This window comes from Callorhinus ursinus, unplaced genomic scaffold (genome assembly GCF_003265705.2).
Source record: "Callorhinus ursinus isolate GAN/ISIS: 27379988/994484 unplaced genomic scaffold, GSC_fseal_2.0 scaffold1, whole genome shotgun sequence".
NCBI classification, from domain to species: Eukaryota; Metazoa; Chordata; class Mammalia; order Carnivora; family Otariidae; genus Callorhinus; species Callorhinus ursinus.
In genome coordinates this window covers 117,197,163-117,222,942 of record NW_027397063.1, presented here as the reverse complement: position 1 = coordinate 117,222,942, position 25,780 = coordinate 117,197,163, and the positions used below count along the sequence as shown (strand labels likewise).

At 42.3% G+C, this 25,780-nt stretch overlaps 1 long non-coding RNA gene across 1 annotated transcript; it reads left to right on the top strand.

The window, feature by feature from the left end:
• Window positions 1-1,841: 1,841 nt before the first annotated feature.
• LOC141370912 (uncharacterized) lies at window positions 1,842-24,209 on the top strand. The gene is made up of 3 exons (XR_012375415.1): window positions 1,842-2,067; window positions 2,164-2,268; window positions 23,672-24,209. It is a non-coding gene; the product is annotated as an uncharacterized lncRNA (long non-coding RNA).
• The last annotated feature ends 1,571 nt before the right edge of the window (window positions 24,210-25,780 follow it).

Genomic DNA, 25,780 nt, shown 5'->3' with positions numbered 1-25,780 from the left:
CCCATCTCCCTTGTTCTGCCTGAAGCTGAGACTGGCAGTATCAGGGCAGAGAGAGAAGTACCCAGACCCCTAGCCACTTATTTGACCTCACCCCTAGTTCCCATGAAAGAGATCACAGGGGACATGCAACACTGGTCTTGCTGAAACAGCAGGTCAGCTGCCTGAGCTAAATTGTCACACACAGGCACAGTTGTCCCTTTCTCCATCCCTGTTCCTGGGCCACACACCAAGGCCTATCACAGCAGGCATGAACCCTTCCCAGGACCAGGGCAGGAGAGACCAACCCGGTTTCTTGGGCTACACACACACACATGCGTGCGTGTGCACGCGCGCACACACACACACACACGGATATAACACATAATTATGTAACACACATACACAGATGCATAAGGTGACCCCCAAGCCCAGAGATACCCAGATACTTGAGCGCATATAATGTTGTTTATTTTTTATTTTTTTTTTTAGATTTTATTTATTTATTTGACACACATAGAGAGATAGCGAGAGAGAGAGAGAGAGGGAGAGAGCACAAGCAGGGGGAGCGGCAGGCAGAGGGAGAAGCAGGCATGAGCAGGGAGCCTGATGTGGGGCTCAATCCCAGGACCCTGGGATCATGACCTGAGCTGAAGGCAGCAGTTTAACCAACTGAGCCACCCAGGCACCCCTATAATGTTGTTTAATTTTTCCATTCAGTCTCTTATCTGTGAACAAGGATGATAATAAAAGGGTAATGTTGTCAGATTGTCACGATTATACATAAGGTATGTGGAACACTGCCTGACCCAGAGTGAGCACTCAGTTTTTGCTAGCTATGATTTATTACAGCTGGAAATCCTCCCAGGACACAGACAGACAGATATGGGGACACAAATATGCCCAGACCTAGCAGGATCAGATCTCAGGTGCACACGTACCTCACTTCTGCCCACAGACAGAACGTGCAGGTGCCCATCTTAGGGAAGCCCACTGGTGGCCAGTGTAGTAGGGCTCACATGGTTTGGCCCTGGCTGAGTTAGGCCTGATCAATTTCAGCCTCACTGCAGCCAAGGGAATGAAATTGCTCTGTACATTCAAACGAGCAGGGTTTTGAGATGGAGCATGGAGGGAGGGTGTGCGGAGAGGGAGGAGACTGGACCTGAGAGGTCAAAGCCTCTTCTAAAGAGGGCAGATAGTGTCTTTTAAGCTGTCTTATGGCTGGACCTGCAGTGTAGACCACACCCACCTCTGACTCTTCAGTGGAAGGTGTTTTGCTAGCAGCACCAGACATGACAGGTATTTGGAGATGATCAAAGAAAGGGGGTTGTGTCCCACAGCTGAGTTAAGGCACCACTGGCCACACTCAGAGGCAAGAGAAAACAGAGGTGGAATTCAGTAAGAGCAGGAATTAGAGCCAGCAGACCAGGAGAGAGAGAGGGAAGCGATCCGAGGCCACTGGAGGATACCATCATAAAATGGGTGTTGGAGCCATTACAATGGCTGGGGGTACAGGACCCTCCAGGTGGCCAACTTCTGGATAATAAGCAGCGGAAATATGAGCACTTATGTCTAGCTCTCTTTAAAACAATATCCCCACCTGCTGAGGGAGGCTGGAGGGAGGGATGTGGGAATTGTGTGGGTTTAGTAAGGGAAGGCTCAGTGAAAAGTGGGTGTGGGGCAGAGCAAAAGCTGTGTTGTGGTCACTTTGAAGGCAGTGTGGGGTATATCATGAGGGAAGTCCTCTAGGAACTTTCTCTGCAGTTCATCAAGAGATTTCCTGTGACCACACACTGATTATATTTAAGAGGAGTCTGTGAGTGGCTCTCAGATGATTAGTCCTTATCATCTTTCTTTCAAGGAGGAAGCTACCTCTTAACACTGTGATTGACACACAAGGACTCTGAACCACAGGGGAATTTAAGGAGGAGATCGATTGCTTTTGAAGAAAAGGTGGCCATCTGGATGGTGCAGGTGCAAGGTAGCTGGGCTGCAAGGTGGCAGATGGTTTGGTCCTCTGAAGACAAATTAGGGAACCCACGTGATGACAGATAGGCAGATGTTGGGTCGTTGTGAAAGGGGTTTGTCCAGGTGAAACAGATTTTTTTTTCTCTTTAAATTTGAGCTGAGCAGAAGGATTTCATCACTATTTATTAACTGCCTTTCAAACTTTGCCCACAAACACAGTTGGAATCTCTTTATGGCAGATTAGTTTGGAAAATATCTCAAGCAATAGAAAGAAGAGAAAGGAGAGGCTCTGCAGATCTATCATCCTACCTGCAATTCCAAAAGGTAAAAAAGCGCTGAAAACTTTTAAGTTTTTTTTTTTTATGAACTTATTTTTAAGTAATCTCTGTACCCAGTGTGGGGCTTGAACTTAAAACCCTGAAATCAATAGTTGCACGCTTTACCAATTGATCCAACCAGCCACCCCTGAAAGCTTTAAGTTTTTAAAAAACTCATGTGGCAGCAAAACCTGACCTTGTTGACCTGAAGCTCTTTGTCATCTTTGTCCCACGTAGTGGAAATGTTTTGGTGCAGAAATACTGATGCATTTGACTATTGAGTACTGCCTCCAGACTCCACTGGGCTTTATACAACGTGGGTAATGTGCACTTGATTACCTACCTAAAATCCAAAGAGTTTTGGATTCTGAAACACATTGGGCCCCCGGGATTTATGGATGGGTCCTGCCCACCTCCAGAGACAACTGAGAATGAATGTTCGGAAGGCTGCCAGGTGGTGAGTCTGCCTGTGCTGCCTAAGTGCAAGTAAGAGAGCCAGAGAGGCTCCAAGGGAAAGCTGCAGCTCTTTGTATGGGTACACCTGGGGTGGGGGGCGCTGGGGTATGCCTGGGCAGGGGGAGGCTGGGGTATGCCTGGGGAGGGGGGGCTGGGGTATGCCTGGGTAGGGGGAGGCTGGGATATGCCTGGGGAGGGGGCCTGGGGTATGCCTGGGGAGGGGTAGCTAGGGTACGCCTGGGGAGGGAGAGGGAGAGGGGGGAGTACATGTCTAGGCTGGTTCCACTGGACTTAGGATGTGAAATGAACTAAGAGGGAGAGAAGCTCTTAGAAAAGCCATTCTCCTGGATGAAATGATACTTTGTAATAGAGCCAAGAAGGAAAACATTTTTGATGGCTATCTTTGTAAAGGACCCATTCAATTAGGGCCACCTGCATAGCCACTCCCCCTCTTTTCAAAACACATTTCAGAAACCTGGGGTGTGACTTTGCTGTCAGTTGACTCACTTTTCTTGTCTCCATCAGGCAGGTCCCGGTCCCATAGCCCCTGCAGGCTCCGTTGTGGGAGAGCAAGGAAGAGGAGGGCTGAGGTGGGAGGAAACAGAGCCGGAGCTGGGAGGATGGACGGAAGGAGGTTCCTCGGTCCCCATTGTCCCTGAGGCACTGGGAGCTTCCCTAGACAAGCAGCCGCACACGGAAGTGTTGGTGTCGCTCAGGACGGGGCATCAGTAAGAGAAGGGGCCTCTGCAGAGGAGGGGCAAAGTCAAGGGCCCTGTTGGCTCAGAGCCTCAGAGCAGCCTGATGGGCTAGGCTAAGTAAGCCAATACACAGACACATGCCCACAGAGTTCTCATAATAAAGGAGCACACATTTCTGGGGCAATTTTTAAAAACAAGCTGTTTTCATTTTAAAAGAGATGGTTTGGGGCACCTGGGTGGCTCAGGTGGTTAAGCACCTGCCTTCGGCTCAGGTCATGATCCCAGGGTCCTGGGATCAAGCCCGGAGTCAGGCTCCCCTGCTCGGTGGGGAGTCTGCTTCTCCCTCTCCCTCTACTGCTCCCCCTACTTGTACTCTCTCACTCTTTCTGTCAAATAAATAAATAAAATCGTAAAAAAAAAAAAGATAGCTCATGTGGAGTTTATGCAGAGAACCTTAAGTGACTTGCATCTTTAATAATGGTTTTGCCCCGAAAACAGAGGTGGATTTTAGTGATTTTTTGTTGATGTCACCAACAATAGAAGACCTTCAGTGAGGCTCCTGATCAGGGGATTCTGTGGGGGCCACCTTGAGCATTCATTTACAAGCACTTCCTATAACAGAGAATGCAGAAGCCGGCCATGCCCAGTCTCCCACGTAGGGCAGCACCTGTTAGGGAGGAGAGACTAAGACTGGGTGAGAGACCTGGAGTCCTCTCCACAGATATGAAGAACTTCCAAAAGGAGAAGGAATCAGGGAACTGGGAGCAATAGGCGGAGTCCCCATAGTCACCTTCCGTCTGACTTCATTGAAGAAAGAATGCCACCTAATGAGAATGGGCTATGGTGGTTGGGGGGGAATAATGTGCTCCTCACCCCTGGAGGGGCTTCAACAGAGGGTGGCACTCCTTGACAGGCATGCTGCAGAGGGGGCTAATGCAGCAGATGGGGGATCAAAACAGACAAGTTATTCTCATCAGGAAAGGAGGAGGAGGGGGATTCCAAATCTGAGGGTGGAGGGGGCAGAAAATTCCTCTTGTCTTCTGGAGCCACTGCTCTGTCCCTCCCCCAAATCTCAGACCCAGTGTAGCTGAAGCCAGTGGGTAAGCATGTGCCTCCCGCTCTTGGGGAGGACAGGTTAAGGACCTCTGGACTGATGCTCCCACCTGGGGTACTGGGACAACAACAAATCCCTGGGTAACTGTAATGGCCTAGAGAAATATTGACGCAGAGCTCTAGGAGGGTTTCAGCCCAGAAACGCAAGCTGAGCTCACATTTCCAAAAAGGGGACCTTCCAAGGTGGCTGTTCTTCTCCTTGCAAGCAGGACCCCCAAACCTCATGAAACCACCTCATCTGATTACAGGGCTACTTCTGATTTGTAGGTGATAGAATACAAAAGAGTGTGCTGTCAGCCAGTATTTAAAACCAGGAGGAATGTGGAACTATGTCATTTATGTCTTAATCTCTCCCTGCCTGTCGCCATGCCCAGCACAATCCAACAGAATTTTCTGCAATGATGGAAATGTTCTCTGCTGTCCAATATGATAGCCATGAGTCACACACAGGTGGCTATTAAGCACTTGCCATGTGGCTAGTGTGAATAAGGAACTGAATTCTTTATTATATTTAATCTTTACTGATGTAATTTAGCCACGTGTAGCTAAAGTCCACTATATTATCCAGCACGGCACTAGACTATTCTTTGAGAGCGATAACTGTATTTTTAAAAATCTTTCTATCTCCAGCTCCTTGTGTAATGCCCATAAGCAGAGATTCGATGAATAAGCAATGGCCGAAGGTGAAGAAGTTCTGGGAAGTTTCTAGAGAGGGCACGGCTGAAATCTGAACACTAAAGGGCTCTTTTTAGTAGCTTAATGGAGACAGAAAATCACAGGGAATTATTGGCTGGTTCGTCTGCAGTTTTGTTCTCCTCAGTGGCCTTGGGAATTCCTGCCATTTTATTTTTATTTTTATTTTTATTTTTTTTTAAAGATTTTATTTATTTATTTGACGGAGAGAGAGACAGTGAGAGCAGGAACACAAGCAGGGGGAGTGGGAGAGGGAGAAGCAGGTTTCCCGCGGAGCAGGGAGCCCGATGCGGGGCTCAATCCCAGGACCCCGGGATCATGACCTGAGCCGAAGGCAGTCGCTTAACCAACTGAGCCACCCAGGCGCCCCAATTCCTGCCATTTTAACCCAAGTTTGATGCGTTTTGACAAATGTACACAAATGTGTAACCACCACCAAAATCACGATACAGAACATTTTCATCACCACAAAAAGTCGGGGTTGGTTTCATGGGTGTGCAAGCAGGGCGCTCACACGGGGGCTCGTGCTCACGGGGGCCCCATACTTGCTTGACCCTTTTGTTGCCACTGCCTTGTAATTCTTACTGTTTGAACAAGGGGCTCCCTGTTTGCATTTTGCACTGGGCCCTGCAAATTATGTAGCCTGTTCTGCTGGTTCTCCTTTTGACCATCCCAACCCTAGGCAACCACTGATCTGCTTTGTTGCTGTAGGTTAAATTTGTCTTTTTTAGAGTTTCATATAAAATGGACTTGTAAAGTATGTACTCCTTCAAGTGTGATTTATTTTAGAATAATGCTCTTGAGATTCAGTGCGTGTGTGTGTGTGTGTGTGTGTGTGTGTGTGTGTGGTTAGCAGTAGTTTGTCCCTTTTTTATTATCAAGTAGTATTTTATTGTGTGGACATACCACATAAGTTTTCCATTCATCAGTTGATGGACAGGTTGTTTACAGTATTTGTTGTGAACAAAGGTGCTATAAACTTGTCTGTACAAGTCTTTGTGTGGACACAGATTTTCGTTTCTCTTGGGCAGATACCTGGGGATGGGATGGCTGGGTTATCGGATAAGTGTATGGCTAACTTTCAGAAACTCTCAAATTGTTTTCTAGAGTGCTCGTACCATTGAACATTCCTACCAGCGATGCGTGAGTCCCAGATGCTCCACATTTTTGTTAGTGTCTTGTATTGTCCATCTTCTTAATGTGAACCATTCGAAAGGGTAGGCTGTAGGTCTTATTATGGTTTTACTCTGCATTTCCTGGGTATAATGAGGTTGAGCCTCATTTCATGGCTTTTAACCATTTGTATATCTTCTTTTGTGGTTTCTATCCAAATGTTTGCCCATATTTGTTTGTTTCCTTATTATTGAGTGTTAAAATATATTCTGGATGTAAGTCCTTTGTCAGATGTGTGTGTGTATTAATCAGATATATTTTCTCGCATTCTGTGGATTGCCTTGTCCTTTGCTTAATAGTGTCTCTAAAAAATAGAAGTATTTTTAACTTTGATGAAGTCTAATTTAATATCTTTATTTTTTATGGTTTGTGCTTTTGGTATCCTGTCTAAGAAATTTTGCCTACCCCAAGTTTACAACAATTTACTCTTAAGTTTTCTTTTAGAAGTTTTGTAGTTATTCTTTATCTTTAGGCCCATGATACATTTTGAGTCAGTTTTTGTGTATCATATGAGATAAGGGTAAAGGTTCTTTTGCCCACCCTCCCTCTTCCCTCCCCTCCTTCCTCCCTCCCTCCCTCCTTCTTCCTCTCCTTCCCCCCTCCTTCCTTCCTTCTTCCTTCTTCCTTCCTTCCTTCCTTCATTCCTTCCTTCCTTCCTTCCTTCCTTCTTCCTTCTTCCTTCCTTCCTTCTTCCTTCCTTATTCCTTCCTTCCTTCCTTCCTTCCTTCCTTCCTTCCTTCCTTCCTTCCTTCCTTCCTTCCTTCCTCTCTCTCTCTCTTTCCCTATCATATCCAGTTTTTCCATCACCATTTTTCCAAAAAACTTTTCCACCATTGAATTACCTTTTCACTTCTGTCAAAAAACAGTGGCCTCATATGTGTGCATCCATTTCTGGATTCTCTCTTTTGTCCCACTGTTTATATGTTCTATCCTTATGCTAATACCACCTTGTCTTGATAAATTATAGTATTTAGTAAGTCTTGGAAATCAGGTAACATAAGTACTCCACATTAGTTGTTTATAAAAATTGTCTTAATTATTTCAGGTCCTTTGCAGTCCCATATAAATTATAGAATCACACTGACTCTATAGATCAATCTGGGGAGAATTGATTTCTTAATAAGACTCAGGTCTTCCAATTCATGTGCTCCCTCTCCATTTATTTATCTTCTTTAATTTTTGTCAGTAATGTTTTGTAGTTCTCAGTGCACAAATCTTGTACATTTTGGGGGCTAAATTTATCCCCTTAAGTAGATAATGCTTTTTTGATGGTACTGTAAATGGTATTATAAAATTTTTGTCTAATTGTTTATTACAACTATATAGAAATACATTTGATTTTTGTATATAGACTTTGAATTGTATGATGTAGAACTTCTTCTAGGAGCAATTTGTAGACTCACAATCATGTCATCAGAGAATAAATGCAGTTTTACTTTTAAAAAATTTTTATGAATTTTGTGTTGTGATAAAATATATGTAACATAAAATTTACCATTTTAGTCATTAAGTGTGCATTTCTATGGCATTAAGTACATTCACATTGTTGTGCAACCATCTCCAGAACTTTTCTGTCTTGCTCAACTGAAACTCTATGTGCATCAAAGAATATAGTTTTCCTTCTTACTTTCCAATCTGTCTGCCTTTTATTTGTTTTGTCACTGGCTAGGACCTCCTGTACAATGCTGGAAGAAATGGTGAGAGCTGACATTTTTGCCTTGTCCCTGATCTTAGGTAGGAAGCAGTCCCTCTTTTACCACTACAAATGGAGTTAGCTGTAGGTTTTTCATCGATGCCATTTATAAGTTGAGAAACTCCTCTCTGTTCCTAGTTCGTTGAGTGCTTCTACCACAAATACATGTGGAGTTTTGTCAAATGTTTTTGTTTGCTTTTTTGGTCCATTTTTTCATTTCCTGAGATGATCATATAATTTCTCTCTTTTATGCTTTTAAAGTGGTGAATTGTATTGGTTGATTTTGGGGGGGAGGGGCAGAGGAAGAGAGAGTGGGGATAGGGGGAAAGAATCTCGAGCAGACTCCCCGCTGAGTGTGGAGCCCAACAAGGGGCTCAATCTCAGGACCCTAAGACCATGACCTGAGCTGAAACCAAGAGTCGGATGGTCAACCAACTGTGCCACCCAGGCACCCCTGTATTGGTTGATTTTCTTTTCTTTTTTATTTTTATTAAAAATTTTTTAAAGATTTTATTTACTTGACAGAGAGAGAGCACAAGCAGGGCGAGTGGCAGGCAGAGGGAGAGGGAGAAGCGGGCTCCTCTCCAATGCAGGGCTCCATCCCAGGACCCTGGGATCATGACCTGAGCTGAAAGCAGATGTCTAACTGATGGAGCCACCCAGGCGTCCCTGGTTGATTTTCAAACGTCAACTTTCCATTCCTGGGAGAAACTCTACTTATTCATAGTTCATTATCCCTTTTAAATATTGCTGAACTCTTTGCTACCATTTTCTTAGAGATTTTTGTGTCTCTATTTATGACAGATATTGGTCTGTAGTTTTCTTATAATCTTGTATCTTTGCCAGGTTTTGGTAACAAGGTAACACTGCTCTCATAAAACAAGTTGGGAAATGTTCTTTTGTCTCTTTTATGAAAGAATTTATGTAGTACTAGTATCATCTCTTCCTAAGATGTTCAAAAGAATTCATCAGTGATGCCATTGAGGACTGGAGTTTCCTTTATGGAAGAAGTTTATTTACAAATTCAATCTTTTTAGTAAGCATATGGCTATTCAGATGTTTTATTTCTTCTGTTTCAGTTTTGGTCAATTGTATTTTTCAAATAATTTGTCCATTTCATTTAAGTTCTCAAATTTATTGGCGTAGAGTTTTTCATGATATTCCCTTTTGCCCTTTTACTATCTATAGTGTCTGTAATGATGTGCTTTCTTGTACTCCTGATATTGGCAATTTGTGTCTTCTCTCTTTTCTTCTTTATCAGTCTAGCTGATCAGTCTAGCTAACAGTTCATCACTTTTATTGATCTTTTAAAAACCTAGAGGTTTTTTAAAAAATTGATGTTATTGTTGTCCATTTTGACTGATTTTCACTCTTTTTACTTTGGGTTTAATTTGATCTTCATTTTGTTAGTTTTTTAAAGGAGAAGCTTGGATAATTGATTTTAGGTGTTTCTTCTTTTCTTCTTTTTTTTTTTTTTTTAAAGTAGGCTCCATGCCATGGAGCCCAATGTGGGGCTTGAACTCACAACCCTGAGATCAAGAGAGTCAGATGCTTAACTGACTGAGCCACCCAGCTGCCCCTAGACCTTTCTTATTTTCTAATATAAGCATATAAAGCTATTAATTTCTCTCTAAGTACTGCTCTAGCTGCATTGCACAAATTTTGATATGTTGTGTATTCATTTTCATCCACTTCAAAATATTGTCATGAGGGCGCCTGGGTGGCTCAGTTGGTTAAGTGACTGCCTTCGGCTCAGGTCATGATCCTGGAGTCCCGGGATCGAGTCCCACATCGGGCTCCCTGCTCGGGAGGAGCCTGCTTCTCCCTCTGACCCTCTCCCCTCTCATGTACTCTCTCTCTCTCTCATTCTCACTCTCTCAAATAAATAAATCTTTAAAAAAAATTAAAAAAAATATTGTCATGATTTCTTCTTTGTCCCATAGATTATTAAATTTTTTCTTTAATTTTCAAATATTTGGGGATTTTTTTTCTAGATATCTTCTAATTTAATTTTGAGTGGGCAGAGACCATATAATTCAATATTTTTGTATACTGATACTTGTTTTATGGCTCAGAATATGGTCTATCTTGGTCAATGTTCCATCTGCATTTGAAAAGAATATGTGTTCTGCTGTTCTTTGTGGAGTGTTCTATAAATGTTCATAAGATCATGTTAGTTGATTATTGTTCAAATATATATACTAGCTGGTTTTCTGTCTACTATAAATAGAGGAGTGTTGAAATATCCAACTATAATTGTGGATAAAATCTATTTCTCTTTCCATTTCAGTTGTTTAATGTTTCATGCATTTTGAAGTTTTATTGTTAGGTATATAAATGTCTGGGATTGTTATGTCCTCTTGGTGAATTGACTCTTTTATCATTATGAAATATTCATCTTTATCTTTGGTAATATTCTTTTAATGAAAGTCTACTTCATCTAATATTAGTATAACTGTGTTAACCTTCTTATAATTAGTGTTCACATGGTATATAATTTTCTATAAAAGATCTTTTTACTTTTATCTTTCCTGTGTCTTTATGAGGAAAGTGGGATCCTTAAAAACAGCATATAGTTGGGTCTGTTTGTTATTTTCATTGAGCTATACTTTGATTTATATCCACTTTTAGTTTTTAGCTGTATGTCTTTGTTGTATTTTTTAGTAAAGGAACAATAGGTTTAAAATGTATGTATACATTTAAATAATATTATATCACTTCAGATATAAGATAGAACTTTACAACAACAAGTAATCCTTTGTTCTATTGTTATCATACATTTTACTTCTGTTATAAATCCCCTAATATGTTGTTATTTCTTCTTTCAACAGTTATCTTTTTTTTTAAAGATTTATTTATTTATTTTGAGATAGTGAGAATGAGAGAGAGAGAGAGTACATGAGAGGGGGGAGGGTTAGAGGGAGAAGCAGGCTCCTCGCTGAGCAGGGATCCTGATGCGGGACTCGATCCCGGGACTCCAGGATCATGACCTGAGCCGAAGGCAGTCGCTTAACCAACTGAGCCACCCAGGCGCCCAACAGTTATCTTTTAAATAAATTTTTTAAGGAAAAAATCTTACGTATTTATTCACTTATTTACTATTTCTAGCACATTTCATTCCCTTATGTAAGTACACGATTCCATCAGAGTATTTTTTTTTCAGCCTGAAAAAGTTCTATTTATATTTATAAAATTTTTCCATTTGTATTTGTAAGAAACATTATTTTGTAGAACAGGTCTGTTTATAATGAATCCTTTCAGCTTTTGTTGTCTGAAAACATCTTTACTTCATTTTCAGTTTTGAAGCATATTTTCATTTCTTATGGAAGTCTAGATTAATTTGTTTTTTCTTTCAGAATTTTATATTATTATTAAATATTTATTTATTTGTTTGAAAGAGAGAGAGAGTGGGGGGAGGGGACAGGGGAGGGAGAGAGAAGCAGACTCCCCGCTGAGTGTGGAACCCTACTCATGGCTCAGTCTCACAACCCTGAGATCATGACCTGAGCCAAAATCAAGAGTCAGAGGCTTAACTGAGCCACCCAGGTGCCCCTCCTTTCAGCATTTTAAAGATGCCACTGCATTGTGCTCTTACTTACATTTTTCCTGATGATAAATCTATGGTAATTCTCATTTTGTTTCCTTTGTGTTGTGTCTCTTTTTTTCTGTTTGCCTTTAAGTTTTTCTCCTTGTCCTTGGTTTTCAGCAATGTGCCCTCATGTAGTTTTATTTGTGTATACCCTTCTTGGGATTAGGTTGAGTTTATTAGATATATGGCTTGAAAATTTTATCAAATTTGGAAACATTTCAGACATTATTTCTCCAAGTATTTTTCTGCTCCCCATGCCTGTACGTATACGCTCAGCTACTTAACATGTTTCCATGGTTCACTCGTGGTTTCATGATTCCAGGTTCTATTATTTTTTTCAGTTTTTTTTCTCTACGTGTCAATTTAGAGAATTTCTGTTGTTATATCTTCAAATTCATTTGCCTTTTCTTCTGCTGTGTTTTTTCTGCTGGTAATTCCATCCACTAAACTTTTCATTTCAGATATTGTATTTTTTTATCCCTAGAGCTTCCGTTTTCTTTTATATCTTATATTTCTTTTCTCTGTATTTCTATTTATATTAACATATTTATAATACTGCTTTAAGACACCTATTTGCTTATTTCAAAATCTCTGTCATTTCTGGCTTCTATTTGACTGATTTTTTTTCCTAGTTATGGATCATGTTTTCCTGCATCTTTGTATGTCTAGTAATTTTTTATTGGGTTCTAGGCATGGTCACAGTTACCTTTTTGAGTGAATGATTTTGTTTTTCTCTTTAAAGAATATTGTACTTTGTTCTGCAACTTAGGATCACTAAGGAACTTGGGATCAGCTCAGTTTTTTGAAGAGTTTGCTTTTAAATTTTGTTAATGCAGACCTTGTTAAGGCAGCCCTGCTATATATTTTAGCCCTACTACTAAGATATAACCCTTCTAGTTTACTAAGTGCCCCAGCTGTTCAATGAAACCCCTCCTCTCTGGCTGGATCTCGGCTATCTCACAGCCATGTGTAGGCTTTGGAGGTTGTTCTGCACAGATTCCCAGTGCTTCTTTGCATAGCCTCTTGGAGTTTTACCCTGAGTATCCACAGAATTTGACAACAATAGACTCAAGGAGACCCCTATGTGGATTTCTGGAATTCTTTCTCTGCATAGTTCTTTCCTATCCAGTACTCTGTCCCATAGATTCCAGCTGCTTCTGCCTCCCTGAACTCTGATCTTGGCTTAACTTGGCAAAATTTTAATGCTATGCTTGTGTTTTTTCTTCTACACCACTGTCTGGAAAAGTGGCTCCTGGCAGAAAGCCAGGGCAACTGTAAGGCTTAATCATAGTCCTGCCTTGCTTGTTGTCCACTATTTAGAAACAGCTGTTTCATATATTTTGTCCAATTTTCTCATTTTTTTTTAATAGTGGGAAGACAAGTCTGGTACTGGTTACTCTATCATGACTAGAAGAGAAAGATTTTTCTTTTTTTAAAGATTACATTCTCAGCAGTAGTGACTTTAAATATTTTTCAGAGAGCCACATACCAAGGGACTTTGGGAATTGGAAAGGACTTTGTAGAGTCTGAAGAGTGGTGATTTGACAGTGGTTATAGAAGTGAAAGCCAGATGCCAGGAAAGAGATCTTAGCAGAAAATCTGACAGTTCAGGCTAGAACAATTATGATTTCTGCTGTATAGTCTGAGAATAGGATGGGGAAAGAATCTGAGTATTTTCTATTTAAACATTATTTGCTTCTTTCTGAAGCAGGGAACCCAATATGAGGTGGACCAGGGCCTTTTCTTCTAAGAACTGGATCTCAATCTTGGTTACATGTTAGAATATCAAGAGAGCTTTTACAAATCCTGATGCTTGGGCTGTACTGAAAAAGTCAGTCTCCAGAGTGGGCCCAGGCATCTGTATTTTTTAAAGCTCCTTAGGTAATTCCAGTGTGTTGCCACTGTTGAAAACCACTGCTCTGATGTGCTGCACAGCCAGACTGGGGGCTGTAGATCTTTCTTCTTGGGGAGCTGTATTAAGTGCTCTCACTGTGCCACTGTATCAGATGTGTATCTCACCTACTTATCAACACCTTCTTTTATTTTCCTGAGCATCTTCTCACCTTATCCTTGTTCTGCTCAGAATCTCAGCTGGCGACTGTTCAAGGTCTTCTGCTGATAATTCCTGTCCACCATCCTCCTTCTGGGTGATGAAAAGACCCTGGGAGTCCCTTCCTATTTATGGAGGAAGCATGGGCTTGTCTCCTGGGAATAGAATCCACAGACTTTCTGTGATGAAAAGTGCCATGGGTCAGAGCTCTTGCCTGCCACCAACTCTCAGAGTGACCTGGGTCAGTTGCTTCTCTTGTATGCACCCAATTTTCCCACCTGTAAAATTAGGGGACCAAGCTGCATGGTCCTCTATTTCTGACAGTCTGGACAAGTGAAGGCAGCCTTGCATTCCTTTGAGAAGACTTCAGAACTAGGCTCTAAGACTTCCCCTCAGAGATGTGTGATGTCTGGTCGGTCTTGCCTCTGACCTCCCCTACTGTGAGTATACCCAACTGTGAGGGACAGGTTGGAAATGGAGAACTTTGGTGCTGAAAAGATGTCAGGTGACTTGTTAGATGTGTAACAAAGTATGCAGTGGAAATAGACATTAGCATGGCCTTTTCTTTCTTTTCCTTTAAAACTGGGAGAAATGGCTATTTTGAAAGAGTTATGTTAGGGGCAGACTAAATGTCTATTTTGAAAGAGACCACTCAGCACTCCCACTGGTGGTGTGGGAAGAGAATGACCTGCTCTCTCTGGAGTGAGGCTGTTGTGTGCTATGGAGAATTCTGGGAATTGGGTCAGGTGATTGAGGACAGCCAGATGGAGAATGCCACAAGAGGACACTATCCTTGGAGAATATCTGGGAATCAGGAGAAATCAGCATTACTAGGGACTCTACAGAAGGGCAGAGCCTGGGAGCTCTCCGAGGAGATGCATGGAACAGGAGTGGAGGAGAGATCCTGTTCATGGAATAAAGGGCCAATGGGAGAGCCAGGTCTTCAGGTGAGGGGCCCTGCAGCAGGGCTCTGTCAGGGCTCAGCCCAGCTACCAGCAGAGAGATGCCCTCACAAGGACATTGGGCAGAAGGGGCAGCACTGCTGTGACCGAGGATGAGTGAGGAGGCTTTCTAGAAGCTTGTCTCAGGCCTGGCTCCGGAGCCCACAAAAGATAACACTCTGATGTTCATAGGGAGCAGCCCTTCAGAAAGAACAGATTTCCTGCATTGAGAGGACAAGGGCTGGGGTAGAACAAGAAGTGGTCCTTCCTTTACAACTAGAGGGCTGTAAGACTGGAGACATGAGGACTGCTCCTCATAGCGCTTGCTCTGTAGCACACAGAGATACTTCACAGCACATGGCAAAGAGCTGATTATGAGAGCAAAATGTACAGGACTAGTGCCTCTTGTATATTTACAGAACTGCTGCTGCGATTACAATCATTGCTAGTGATCCATCATGGGAATGTTTTCAAGAACTGTGGCCCAATTTACATGGATCCTTCTGTTGACTTCTGCTTGGTAACTAGGGTACCATTGTCCAGGCCTGTCCTTTATGTTTGTGGGGCCCAGGCCAAGAGTGCAAAAGGAGGCCTACCTACTTAAACATTATAAATTCAGCTAACAACCAAATGTCATAGCCATGTGAATTATTTAGTATTGCAAAATGCTCCTTGGCCACCATACATATTCAACTACTGTGAATGCAGCACTAATTAATGGCAGCACCTGGAAGCACACACTGGAACACAAAGAGAAGCAAGAAAGTGGATGCTCAGCACTACTGGGAAATTATATTCTGTTATGCAAGAATCTATTGTATTTATGCTCTGTGAGAGGAAGGATTGGGTAAGTCCATAGTCTTTCTTGATCTAAGCATACTGCCTACCTCCTGTGCCTCACCTTCATAGCCATCAGCAATCACCTTTGTTTTGAGGCTACAGAGCAAAAGGTTTGTAACTGGTTTTATTGGGCTCTCAGTGATGCTCATCAAGGTGGTGGATATTTAGGTTTTGTGTTTGTAATGTGTGGGGCACCTGAAAGCATGGAGTCCCCTTGTTGGGTGAGCATTATTTTATTTTGGACCTTAGATACAGAGATTTTAGTTCATCAAACTCCTCATTTCATGATACAACATAACTTTTTGTGTATCCAAGGGCCTCTTAACACTGAATGTGAAATTCAGGGTTAGTTTTTCAGAGAACTATCAAATTAAGCTATATGATGGTATGCATCTATTTAGAGAAATCCAACTTAAAATTAGTTTAAGAGAGATTCAGTTTAACTCATATTTTTTTTATCAAAACAAGTTTCAGGTTTTTTCTTTAATATCAAATAATAAGTGATTGAGGATCAGAAGGATCAATACTGTTGGATGTAGATAAGTGTTTATAGAGGTAGGTATCTAGGTCCTCATGGGGAGAATATAGGGAACTAAGGAAAAGATGCCAGACTTGTGGGTTGAGCTGCCTATGTGTAAGGAGCCTGTGGTGCAGCTCATCCTGCATCTCCATCACTGGCTTATCCATTGTGGCTATCCTGGCAGTCAGCCTCTTCTTGTCTCTCTGGCCAGCACTCTCAGGCCTTCCAATCCCTGTATTTCCTGCCCCCAGCTATCCATTCAGCCACTGTAGCCGGCACTATTCGAGCCTTGACAAGGTTTCTGGTGTCTCCTCAAACCACCCTAGCGGCCTGCCTGTGCCTTGCGTGCTCTCCTTCCCAATCTCATCCCTACTGTCTTTCCTAGAGGCCAAGGCTCTGCTTGTGGAAACTCTCCCATGGCTGTCAATCAAAGTAGTGGAGAATGTCCCTGTGAGTGAGAGCACTACCACAAGCTGGACTTGGGTGGCAGCTATGGGGGTGTGAGCTCACTTTCCCTTCAGGAGGGAACCAGTCGATAGGAGCCTCCAGCTGCAGTGCCCTTAGGATCTGTGTCTGTGTTTGAGCCATGGCCACACTCTCCCAGGCAGCAACAACCAATGACTGTGTCCAACAGGGGCATTAGGGCCTGACAATTTCTGCCCAGTGCAGGACTCCTTTAATAGCCAATCTTTGTTCTAGAGCTGTCAGTTGGGTTGGCCAAGATTCTCTTGGGGCTGAACAGCTCTGAGGCTCTTCCTATTTAATTCTCCTTCTACCTATCTCCTTTCAGAAGTGCACTGTGGTCTGAAGGCTCTCCCTGCCAACTCCCGCTCATTCCCCCTGTCCTCCTTCATAATCATCTCCCCAAGTAATCTCTTGCACTGTTAACTCTATCTTGCCATCTGCTTCCTGGAGGACCTGAACTGACATAACTTGTGAGAAAGTCTGTGTTAAGAAAAACTCTATGTGGCTTTTCAGCTGTTGGCAGGGAGGGTGAAAAATTGTTTGCGGTAGGGTGAGCCAACAGTGGCCTTCCCAGAGCCACTTGCCTAAAAGAGCATGGCTTGAGCAAAAAGTGAAATGGAGCAAAGTTATTGACCCTTTGGTTTCTGTGCTTTCCTGGATCTAGCCTCTTTTCTGTACAGAGTATAGGAAGTTTGGGATCCAGGTCTGATGCTCACCTCCTTCCTTTGCCATCCTCCCCACCCTGCAAGGGCTTTCAACAGGGAGGATGCAACAGGGAAGAAACTGGCATTGAGGCCCTCTTTTCATTTGGCCAATTTTCCTACATATAAATTTATATCTGTTGTTAATTACTTGTGCAAATATCTCTTAAATGCCTGTCTTCCTCTCTAGAATGTAAGTCCTGTGAGCAAAGGGACCCTGTCTATCCCATTTTCAGTATTGATTTCCTAAAACAAAAAACAGTGTCTGAAACATAACAGCTACTCAGTAATATTGGTTAATGAATACATGAGTGAATGAATAGAGGGTGGATCATATTCTTGTGCTTCCAGCAGCTAAAAAAGCAAAGCAAGAAATAAAAGGTGTCTCAACATTTAGTATTCTAACCAAAAATTAGACCTCCAATGGCTACCTTTCTAATAGATATGGTCCCTGGGGTGTATCTACTCATTCCCTCACTCCATCACTGAGCAATCCCTCTCTCCCAAATAGTGGCCCCAGTGCTGGAGATGCCATTTCTATATTCCAGGTGCTTTGTAAAAAAATTCCTTTTAGGAGGTCTATTTCCCCACCCCTGTATCCAGAGTTTCCCAGTATGTTAAAGCCTGTGTTGGCCAATATGTTTAGGGTGTCCTGCAATTGCTCCCAACTCAGGAAAGCTTGTGAGATGACATTCCAAAGAATACTCCTCCCATCTTCTTTCATTTAAATAATTACAAGTCTCTTCCTCCTGAAAGAAGTTCTCCGTAGGGCAAAGTCCTTCGGAAGGTGATCCAAGCCTGGCTTCGCTGATGTGCGCTCAGACTTTTAGAGCCATCCTCTATCAATCATCTCAGGCACTGGACACACTAGCAAGTAATTATTTGTCTATACCAAGGGGAAAAACAATAGCCACACTCAAGAGTTGAGTTTGACTGAAGATTCACTGGCTTTCACAGAGTGGAGGAGGGAGGACTCTTACCAAGGACCAAAGGAGAGACAATGGATTGAAAAGGCAGTAAGTCCCAATGGCTGGTTGTTGCTGTGCAGTGGCTCCTTTAAAAAATAAGGTCAGCTCACTCTTACAGAGTATATTAGATGTGCTCATGAAGGAGGCTGGGCTCTGGATAAAGTCCTGTGTTCCTTTCCTCCTTGGTCACCTCAGGACACTAAGCCAATTAAAAGGCAAGTTGCCATACCAGGGACAAGTCCTTTCAACAAAAGAGTCTCTTTCTACCCCAGTCACTCACTTGTTCTATCTTCCAGAAAATATATTATATAGAAGGAAATATTTCCAAGATCAAGGTGGCAAAGAGTAGGTTTACTCAACCATTTATTCCTTCAGCAAACTTTCATGACGTATGAACCATGTGCTTGGAATAATTCTAAGAGTTGAGCATGTGTCGATGAACAAAACAGACAAGATCCCTGCTCTCACAGTTTTTGCTTTAATGGAGTGGAAAGACTATAAACAAGCTGCAAATCAATAAGAAAGACAATTTCCAATAGTAATAAGTTCCAGGAAGACAATGAAAGAGATGATGTGATACAGAGGATGGGTTCTCTTTGGGTAGGGATGTGTGTTAGGGATAGGGTTGCCAATTTGGATTAGTGGTCAGGAAAGAACTCACCAAGGAGTTTGAGCTAATACGTGAATAACCCCAAGAAATGAGCCTAGAGGTAGAGCTTTCTGGGTAGATAGAAGAACAAGAGCCAAGGTCCTAAGATGGGATGAGCTAGGTGTGTTTGAGGAATCAAAAAGAAAGTTCAAGTGGCTGAAGTGTAATATACTGAAGGAAGAGGTAGAGGTCAGAGAAGTAGGCTATGTGGTGAAAATAACCAGTCTGCCCCACTAACGAAAACTTGAGCAGTCTGTGCCCATTTCAATCTCTGGGCACCTGACACTAAGTGTGTGTTGGTGCAGGGATCATGGATTGGTCATAGAATGTGGGACCTGAGCTGACTTCAGTCACTTCCACAGTCACACATATACCCAGGCATATCCAGAATCCCTCATTCCCACCAAACTTCTGGATGGCCTCTTCCTGTTTAACTCTTATCTTGGCCAAATCAACAGAGGTGGCTTTGCACACTCAGCATTCCAAACCAACTACAGAATTCTTATTTAAACAATTCATGTTTTATGAGAGGGAAGTGTTCAGTTCTCAGTGCTTTCTGGTGCTTTCTCTGACTTCCGCATTAATTCTTTTGCTATGCAACACTGGGCTACAGATCAAATCCAAAGTATTAGCACCAGAGCTTCTCACTGATCAAGCCAGGGCTCTGCAGAGTTTAACAGCACCTCCACTCACTTTCCCTAGTGATTGTTCCGACTCCTAATTTCTGTTGGCTATTAGAGTCAGAAGAGTCATTTGAGATTCACACTTCCCACCCAGTGAAGGAATCTCAGCGCCATCCTTTTTGGGCATTCATCCACCCTTGACTGGATTGTTCCTCTAATGGAGAGTTCACCTCCGTCTGAAGCAGTTGGTCACTTTGTTGGGCAACATTAGTTACTCGAAATTTCCTCTACCTATTGAGTGGAAATTTATCTTCTGGTAACATTTATGTAGGGGATATTGGAAGAGAGTTATCCTGTAGTCTTAGAGTCTTCTCGTCTCAGAATTACATAACCAATTCCTCACCTCTCTCCCCGATGAAGTTTCTAGATTGTTCTAAGTTCTCATATCTACTTGTATCAGTTAGGACTCTTTGGTAACAAATGACTGCAAATTCACATCAAATTGATTTAAGCTGAGAAGATAATTTGTTGGCTCATGTAACTGAAAAATCCAAGAAAAGCTCTAGGACTGTCTTGGTCCAGCGTCTGTTTTCTCCCTGTCTAGACCACAGGCTCAGCTTTCCTTTGTGTTGGGGTCATCCTAGTGCTCCAAGGGGTAGCCCTTGGAACTCCAGGTTCACAGCAGTTTACAAGTGATGCCCTGGTTGGCTGGTCCTGATCACATTCCCACTGGAAACGCAGGGGATATATGGATCCGCGGCACTAGAACAAATGTACTTGAGAATGAGGAGAGGTGTTCCCCCAGAAAGGAAGTGCAGTATAGCTACCTAGAGAAAAAAATGAATAGATGCCTGGGGGCAGAACAATAGCACTCCAACTGAACCACAGATTTAAAAGTAACCAATATGTCCCACTTTATCTGCTTCAGGTACAATTAAGGTCATATCTGGTTTTGCAGTATTCTAGTTAAAGACCTCAAGCCTCCAATCTGAACTCATCTTTTCTCTCCTCCTGGGGTCTACCCTTCCAGGATAAACAGAGAAGTGTCCCAGTTTTTAATTTGTGTTTACTTGTGTGTCATCCTGCCTCAGGGTGGGAGTGGAACTCAGACCTATTCCAGGCGCTGGAAATCAGGCATCACAGCTGAAGCCTCTGAGGTCCCTAGAGACTTCTGTTCTGCTGCTGCTATGGCCCTTACTACAGAGGGTGTCACCGTACTGGTCATAGGTGGAAATCTGGGGCCACTGGGACTGAGTCTCCTATTCAGGTGCTGCTCGGGCAGAGGCAGGGTCCTCAGGTTGGGAAGGAGGCTGACTTCCTACGTCACTCCCTTCCCATGCCCTGGGCCATAGGCTCAGCCAACAGGGTCCTCAACAAAGTATGGTCTGGGTTCCAAGCATGTACATACACAATTTTTAATGTTTGAGGGCTTTCGAAGATGGAGAAGAATTAGTACTCCTATACTTTGTTTAATGGTTCATTTATCAATGTTCCAAATTTCTCAAATGACTAACATTCCATCAACTTTAAATGTTCTATATTTCTCTACATATCCACACAACACTTACACAATTATAAGTCAAAACTCATTGACTCACAAATTAAATTTCTCCAGTCATTTTCCCACTGATGACTTAATTTTCTGAACACTTATCATATTCTAAATTGTATTCTAAAACAAATCCATTATATCAGACTTTCTTAAATGCTTCAAATACTTTAAGAAATAAAAGCACTCCAAATATTGCAGTCATTATAAAACTGATTATTAGACTTTTATTAAAACCATTTATAAAAGTGCTAGTACCTGGATTTATTTATTATTTCTATTCTTATCCTCATTCTTACTTTTATTCTAATATTTCTTGGAAGCTCTCTTCCTAAGGTTTCTAGTGAAGAAAATAAAAACCACCAATGTTCCTAGCTTTCTCTTTGTAGACTGCTTGGAACAAAGGATGCTTCTAACAAATTTTACTTTAAACACATGAAGTCTGATTTATTTCACAATGTTAATATAGGTTATACCTAGGGAATGTCAGCAGGAGGAAAAAAGAGGGGAAACTTTAATTTTTCCTGTATATATTTGTGTATTGTTGGAGTATTTTTTTTTATCAAGCATTTACTACCTTTGTGATGATAAATACAGTTTTAAGAGCTCTGAATAATAAAACTAAACCACCCATGGCAAGCACTTTTAATACTTTTTCTACTCTCTTCTAGTCTTTTTTTTTCTTCCTCTGAGGCATCTCTATTTCTTTTTGCAAAATAAGAACCACAACCCATATTTATTTATTTTTCCTCATGTCACAAGCACTTTCTCATGTTATCAAATATTCTCGGGAAACACGGGCCCTATAACAGCTGCATGATACTCTATCATGGGGATGCACCACAATTCACTGAGTCATCTTCCTATGGTTGGCAAAGAATTGCTTCAAGTCTGGGAAGTATACGAAAGATCATTTCGTTTGAGTTTCTTATTTTCCAGCTGAGAAAGCTGCATTCCTTGAAGCCAGCAATTTGTCCAAGCGTGGCCAGCTGGTCAGAGGCTCGGCTGGGACCGGGCCCTCCCAGACCCTGGCCTCCGCTCTTGCTGGCGTCACACGCTGCCTCCTGGGCCTCTGCAAGGCACTTTTTGGAACCTAACTGTAGGGCACTGCCTACATTCTTTCTAAATTACATTTTGTAATTTGGGGCCCATTATTCCTGCCTGTCGAGATCATTTTTTATCTTCTGTCATATAACCATTAGCTAATGGGGGACACTGTAGCCAACATCAGAAATTGTGGCTTTCCTCTATCATGATGTGCCTCCTAAGTCATCTCTGTGCCCATGAAGGGGGAAATACTGTCATAACTTTTATCAGATAATTCCAATAGTCACCAGCAATTATAGGGAAGGGTGTTAATTAGAATACTTTGGTCCATGATTCTCAGGGATCCCTTGGGTTCTGACATCCTGGGAGCAGCATTCCAGCGGATGCCTGGGCTCTGCCCAAGGGCCAGTGCTCACAGGATGGAAGAGGGATAATTATTGGGTGGGGAAAACAAGGAGAGAAGGGAACTAACATTGGTGACCAACTCTGGACCCAGCTCTGAGTACTGGGGTGTGGATGACAGAAACATTATGGGAGGGCGAGCCTGGAGGATGAGATTGCTATGGTTTTGGAGGAAAGCAGGTGGATTAGGGGTATTTCCCTTTTTCTCAAAGTGTCTCATCCTGAGGTTGTGTCACTAAACTCTGCATGGAGGAATTCACCATGGTAGAGGAGATCATTCTTGGAGGGCTGGGGCTTATTCTGCTTTTTCCTTTACATTTTATGAGACACATTCTATCCAATTTTTACAAATGCATCTTTGACATCAGTGTCTGCCATCGCAAGAGTCACTTTTTGAGTCATGTAATATGGATTCTTCCAGAATGCCATGTTCACTCTCACCTAAGTTATTTGAGAGACAGCCCCTTCAGGATCTGTCTTTGGAAATGTTGTGGCTTGGGTTAACATTTTTTGTGTATTGCCTTTCAGAAAATACTCAATTCAAACAAATGCGATTGGCAGGCACCACAGGATGTGATGGTTTCTATTTATGGTTAATGTTAATCCATTGACCATATGGTAGTTTAAATTTCTGGTACAAATTCCTTTTGCATGGTGTTATAGCTCATTCCTGGACGGCTATAACTGTGCAATTTATTAATGTGAAAAATGGACTTTGAAATGTAATAGTCCAGAGCTAATATGGAGAGCTGCAAGGGAATTTAGTGTGCTTAGGGAAGAGCTGTTTCCATGGAAACTAATTCCTTTGAGAAGTCCCGGGTCCCCAGGCTGCAGGATGGTTGTACGCCTGGATGATGCAACCTGAGTTCCAGGCTCAGCCCTGACATGAATCTCCAGGTGCTACAGGCAATTCCCAATCTCTTTGTAACTTAACCTTCTCATCTGTGACTTGAAAAAGTCAGTCTAGTTCAGTGTTCACTAGACCTTGGAATATTAGTGATCACTTACATATTTATTTAAAGTTTTTATTTTGGAATAATTTTAGATCCACTGAGAAGTTGCAAAGATAGTACAGAGAGTTGCCATATACCTTTTACCCAGCTCTGATGTTAACCCCTTACATAACCACAGCACATGTGTCCAAACTAAGAAATGGAAATTGGTATAATACTATGCACTAAGCTACAGACTTTCTTTGTATTTCCCTCATTTTTCCACTAATATCCTTTTTCTGTTTCAGGTATCCAATCCAGGATACGACACTGCATTTAGTTTTCATGTCTCCTTAGACTCCTCCAATCTGTGACCATTTTCTCAGTCTTTGTTGATCATGACCTTGTCACTTTTAAACAATACTGGCCACATATACTATAGAATGTCTCCAGTAGTAATATTTTTAAAAAAGCAAAACAAAATAGGAAGATTAGGATTGGAAAAATTACACAAGTAAGGTGTATGAATGAGGTCTGTGTGTTGTGAGTGACAGAAAACTCACCCGGAATTGTCCTGTCAAACAGGAAATTGGCTCATGAACTAAAAAGGCCAAGGGCATATGTGGCTTCAAAATGACATTTGTATCCAGTTTCACCTGTCTCTTGGCTTGGTTCTTTTCTCCTCTGAATATTCAGGTGATTCTCCGATATGCACTCACTACATAGTTAGTTACCAGATGGCTTCCCACACGGCTCTATCTATCCAGAGTGCATGTGTGTCTGTGTCTGTGATACTCACCTCTGCTCCACGTTCACAACTAAGCTCTCAGAGGCTCTGATTCTACCATCTGCCCATCCCGGAACCAGTGGGAAAAGATAATCACTTTCTGCTTCTGATGTGAGGATGTGTTGCCCAGAGTTGTGGCCACCATCTTGTGACTATGAAGGGAGCAAGCTGACAGCTGAGGAGGACACATGAGCCTTAAAGATGGATAAGAACCTGGGTTCTGGATGATATCATTTAGTTGTGGAATTAATCAGCCCTGTATCTTGGTTGGTTATATGAAATAATAAATTCCCTTGTTGCTTAAGCTTCTGCTAGTTCCGTTCCATTTTACCTGTAACCCAAAGCATCCTAAATGATACAATGAAATTGCAGATTTCTTTGTTGGATACAGGATATTACCTGGATACAGGTTTGCTTGTTGGGCTTCACTATTTGACAGCACAATACGAACTGGACTTCAACATTTTCTGGCTCATAGTTCTCATTGGAATTATTGTTGAAAAATCCAGCTTCACCTAGGCATTTTGGCAAAAACAGCAGTGATCCTCATCAATTTCACACAATATAGAGTATTTGAGTAATAGCTCCAATGTTTCTGGTTTCTTCTTCCCATGAAGGCAAGAAGCAAGCCAAGGGGACAGGCCAGGGATGGGGCAGGAAGGGGTCTTTAGGGTGCTCCTCACTCAGAGCACATCCAGTACGTAGGTTTCTGCTCATCCAGTGGGCACGATCTGCAGTTGGTCAGAAAGGGACACCTTGCCTTGGAGAGCAGTTTCTCATGACAAACCTTTGGGCACCTGGGCTGAGATGATCTCCTCGAAGGCCTTTTCAACTCAGGCTAGCACTGCATGATGTAATGGTGTGGAGACCCCCATGCCAACAGCAAGGGGTCCTTTCTCTCAGTGTAATAATCCCTGAAGTAATGAGCACCTGAATAATAAAGGTTTTTATTTATTTTTAATTAATTTATTTATTTTAAAAATTAACATATAATGTATTATTTGTTTCAGGGGTACAGGTCTGTGATTCATCAGTCTTACACAACTCACAGCACTCACCATAGCACATACCCTCCCCAATGTCCATCACCCAGCCACCCCATCCCTCCCACCCCCTTCACTCCAGCAACCCTCAGTTTGTTTCCTGAGATTAAGAGTCTTTTATGGTTTGTCTCCCTCTCTGGTTTCATCTTGTTTCATTTTTCCCTCCCTTCCCCTCTGATCCTCTGTCTTGTTTCTCAAATGCCACATATCAGTGAGATCATATGATAATTGTCTTTCTCTGATTGACTTATTTCGCTTAGCATAATACCCTCTAGTTCCATCCACGTCATTGCAAATGGCAAGATTTCATTTTTTTTTTAAAGATTTTATTTATTTGACAGAGAGAGACACAGCGAGAGAGGGAACACAAGCAGGGGGAGTGGGGGAGGGAGAAGCATGCTTCCCGCTGAGCAGGGAGCCCTATTTGGGGCTCCATCCCAGGACCCTGGGATCATGACCTGAGCCGAAGGCAGATGCTTAACGGCTGAGCCACGCAGGCGCCCCAAGATTTCATTTTTAATAAAGGTTTTTAAATAAAGATTTTATAAAAGGATAAGAGGGTTTTTTTAAAATAAAAGCATTAAAGT